This window comes from Etheostoma spectabile, chromosome 9 (genome assembly GCF_008692095.1).
Source record: "Etheostoma spectabile isolate EspeVRDwgs_2016 chromosome 9, UIUC_Espe_1.0, whole genome shotgun sequence".
NCBI lineage: Eukaryota > Metazoa > Chordata > Actinopteri > Perciformes > Percidae > Etheostoma > Etheostoma spectabile.
Window position 1 is genome coordinate 2,765,268 of NC_045741.1, and position 4,701 is coordinate 2,769,968.

A 4,701-nucleotide genomic window follows, 5' to 3' on the forward strand; every position below is an offset into this window, starting at 1 on the left:
GTTATGAGGTATCAAGGATAACAGCACGTTGGAAATTAAGTATTAGCATATAGATTTAGCTGAGATTAATATCTACAGTAAGATGAAAGTGTCTGTTTTAACATTATAATAGTGTGATAAATAAAAGGTGTAGCTGCCCGTCTTAATTTACTGATATAGGTTTGGTGGGGTGATCTAGTTCTCAAAGTGGGGTCTGGGGACTCCCAGGGGTCCCTCAATGGATTCCCGGGGGTCCCCAGCAAAAAGGTGAAGGATTTTGTTTTCACTATAATTTCATCCATAAGTGAAACAATGACATACAGTATGACTATTTTGGTCATGGGTTTCATTCACTTTATGTAATAAATAAAACATCTAAAATCAAGAATCCTGCCAGATGTGGAACCCTGGGATGAAATCTCATCGGCCTGTGGTCTAACTCAGTTTACGGGTCCTTAACGGGAAAATGTTTGGGAACTGATCGAATACACCGCATTTAAGATAGAGATTGACTGATACTGGTCTTTCAAGGCCCATACCGATACTGATGTTTAGTAGTCAATGAAACATATAACCAATATTTGGAACAGATATGCATTTACAGTAAAAAGGAAAATCTTTAAGTGAAAATTAAGATTTTTGAATGTTTTTAACGCTGCTTCAAGCAACTTTTAAATTAGAAACATTCAACATTTAACGAAGCAGAAGGACAGACACAGAGCTGTAGCAGAGCCAAAGTAGCGCACTTTTTAATTGAACTTTTTTGGTCATAAAACGTAGATTCGTCCCAATAATCTGCCAGGGCCCATCATCTGTCCATCCCTAATTTAAGCCTACACATGTTTTTATGATTTACTGTACCAGCGGAGGGAGAAAGGGAGAAAATCCTTTCGATTTGTGGAGATCTCACACTTTCTGGTGGATGAGTTCTAAATGTTGAGTCACTTCTCCACGTGATGCTCCACACCTCATGCTGAATGGTTTTGTAATTACCACTTTAGAGAACAGCAGCTATAGCATGAAGGACTTGAACGATTCGGCCGATAACCGATATTTACCGATGTGGATATGTGATGATATCTGTGTTTAACAAGTTTCTGTGATAATCACATTTTGTATAAACTGAATAACACGTGTTAAGTTTTTAAAAAAAGCAATAAAAAAGCAATGTCATTCTTTATTTGCAAAACATTTAGAAGTTCACGTCCATTTCAACTCAGGCTAAATAAAACATGCCCGGACTACATTCCTATTTGTCAAGCTTGCGAATATTTAGAACAGATCTTTGCACATTTCACAACTTAATGCTGTCAAAGTAAATGTACTTAACATTGAAACAATGTTTTCATCTGACACTTCCAAGTCCATGTCATTGTATGCAGTCCAGTACATCACTCTGTGTATGTAGTGTATATATAGCTGTACATAACCTAGAGCTAGTACACTCTAAAAAAAAATATAGTGGCTCAACTTAAAAAAATTGAGGTAACAATTTGCATGGACTTTTTTAAGTAGTTCCAACTCAGCCGTTATTGAGTAAATGCTCCGATTCTTTTATAGTAAGACTAACTAAATTGTTTAAGTACAACCAACATGACTAACAAGCTTAATTAAAGTAAATCTACTTAAATTTCATGAAAAAGTTTAGGTAATATTAAGTTGTCAACTTATTTAATTTAGGCTATGGAAACTTATTTGTTTCGATTAAATGCTGTGGTTCTTTTATAGTAAGACTAACTTGATTATTTAAGTATAACCAACATGACTAACAAGCTTAATTAAAGTAAATCTACTTAAATTTCAAGAAAAAGTTTAGGTAATATTAAGTTGTCAACTTACTTATTTTTGGCTATTTTAACTTATTTATTTTACTTCCATTGTAGTCAGAATTGTTAATGCAAATTGTTACCTTAACTTTGTGTTAATAACTTAATTCACTTTAACAAGAGTAAAATACACGTAGCAATTCCTTTTTATAAAACCTTTTATTGTAAAAACAATGTAAACATATAAACTATATTATAGTAATATTTTATAACATAAACAAAATAAACATGCCTACTTTGACAAAAAATAAATACATAAATTCATACCCAAATCACTTTTAACTGAGAGCGTCAGTATTTTTTCAACCTAGGCCCATTTCCCCATGCGTGTGTCTATCAGACTGATGGGGAGAAGAATATCTTTAATTAGTCCAGTATTAATGGAGAGCGCATCTTTCTGGTGGCTACAAAAAGAGATGAAATGTAGTTTTAAGAGGCAAATGTGCTACGTCAAATTGTGTTCACAAATAGTGCTCTTTTTCCCCCTCTAAAAGGCTCATGTGGTCACTGTAAGTCCTGACAACAGTATGGAAAGCCTTTCCCTTTACTTGTTTTGGCTGTGTAAAACCAATTCTCCTAAAAAATATGTTTTAGCTCATTTTGCAGCTTCCAGCTGATGCGCTCTCTGTCAATACTGGGCCAATTAAAGATATTCTTCCCTCATTCAGTCAGTCAGACAGACAGACAGACAGACAGACAAAGAGACAGGTTAAAAAATAAGGAAGCTTCCCTTTAATGAAAATTAAAAGTGTATTTGGGAGCTTCTAAGTTGCCCTTAAAAAGAACATATTAAAATTATTAATGTAAATTTTGGAGGCCCAATCCCCTGAATCCAGTGCTTCATTCACTGTGTATGTTAAAGAATACAATAAAAAACACCATACACCATGTTGTTAAATTGGAGCACATTCTAATTCTGCACATTTTTAGCATAGCAGTTTACTTTTTAAAGACATAACCTTCAGACTGGCTTTCAGCCCATCCAGCTCAAGGAATATCTTTAGTAATACCTCAAAAGTATTTTTCCCTTCTTTTGGGTAGCTGAGGTTGAGTCCGTATATCACCCCCATTAGCAAGGCACATGCTCTGGGTACGTCCAGGTCTTGCAGGACTTCTGTTCCCTCAATGAAGATCCTCGCGCTGGTTGAATCAGACATGGTGGCACCTCTGGATATGACAATCTTCATCACTTCATTGACAATATCTCCACCATCCTGGCATAAATAGGTCAGAATCAATGTCAGTGTTTTACTCCTCATTTAAAATCAACAGTAACACAAAGTACAGTGTGTACGTGAACTTAAGTGTCTGATTTACCTACCAACTTTTTGAAGAGATCCTCATCCTTTTCTGTTAGGTACACCATTAAGCCACCTCTCCTTTTTTCCACAGACTCATCCTGTGAAAAAAAAAAACTATGCTAAACTGCTCTTCTATGATTTTTAATTTTTTAATAATTGCATCACTAGGAAAACAGACCAAAGAATGAGGTTGATAAGACTTAGACTGTACAAATTACCAACATGTATTGTTTTTAATTAAAATCAAATAATGAATTAATTTAAAAAAGACCTTATACATATTAAATCTGTTATGTATTATATTAACAATTATACATGATTCAGTTTCCTTGTTCTGTTGTACTGGTGCAAGTGTTGAATGATGACCAATGATGAAACTGTTAAGGCTTTTGAATTCAACTTTGTTATTACATTTACTATGCCTGTCTTGTTCCCTTTCACCACTCATATAGTTTTGGTTGTAATTGATATTTTTTTCTTAGCAACTTCAGAGCAGATATATTATTCCCTTATAAGTGTTTGGAGTGCAACAAGCAGCTTTTTAATACGTCCAGCAAACAAGGAGCACTGATAGCTTTCATGTGAAATTGTGTTTCTAGCCACCTGTCAAATTTTTCAAAAAGTCAAATAAACACTCTCCAGTAAAAGTGAACCAACACAACATCACCCATACCAAAATGTAGTGTTCAAATCAAGATTACTTGACCCAATATCACCTACAAAAACGTTTAGAAATTAACTATATTACTTAGTGGTGATCCTCCTGAATTCTTTATTTATCTGTACAAATATAAAACACAAATGACAAAAGCCAAATTTGGTAATGTAAAAAAATTAACCATAAAATAGGACGTACTGTGAACCATTTTATGAAAAAATATTTACCTGAGCTGCATCAAACAGAGCAGGCCATCAATCTTTTCGGTTAGTGACTGGTGGTGCTTCATTCACAACCTCCTGCCTGCAAATGGAGAATGATTAAGTTAGGCAATTCTCCAATTTCTTCATCTTCAGGATCTTCACTCATTGCACCCTCCATATCCTCCTCAACAACAGAACTGTCCCCTACATTTAAAGGATTGACAAACCTCTGCAAAAACTCAGGCTTGAAGTCATTCAGTGAATAAGGAGTGTGTTTCCGGCTCCTATGAGAGGCAAATGTTCCATGAATGTTTGTTTTGAAAGGACAATTTTCAAAAACACAAGAGACAGTTTTCTGTTTTTAAATGATGGCCAATGTGCTCAAAGTATTCTTTCTGTTGAGATAGGGTTTAGAGAACAACGTTGACATCTAAAAGACAACACTTCTCTATGTGTCACTGTCTCACAGGTTGAATGGCCTCTTAAAAGATGGGTCCGCAGACTGCCCCATGTTTTAAATGAGCAATAACACTCCCAATAAAGACAAGGGAGAAATTGTCCACCATGGACATGTCTAAGTCTATAATGTTTTAACAGATCGGTCTTACTTGGTGTTTCAAATTGCACATTTTACAAATCCAAATCATTTTAAAACTAAGAAATCTCCTTGCAAAAAACTGCACAGAAATGGGCGTTTGTCTTACTCCATGCTTTTTCAGAATGCTAACATTAAT

The 4,701-nt window shown here is 34.8% G+C and overlaps 1 long non-coding RNA gene across 1 annotated transcript in view; it reads right to left on the reverse strand.

Annotated features, from left to right (window-relative positions):
• Window positions 1-1,982: 1,982 nt before the first annotated feature.
• LOC116695072 (uncharacterized) overlaps window positions 1,983-4,701 on the reverse strand; it is a 3,187-nt gene continuing 468 nt past the window's right edge. The window contains exons 2-4 of the long non-coding RNA XR_004333344.1: window positions 3,992-4,067; window positions 3,127-3,204; window positions 1,983-3,019 (exon numbers count right to left, since the gene is read on the reverse strand). This is a non-coding gene — a long non-coding RNA (uncharacterized LOC116695072). The remainder of the gene's footprint in view (window positions 3,020-3,126; window positions 3,205-3,991; window positions 4,068-4,701) is intronic.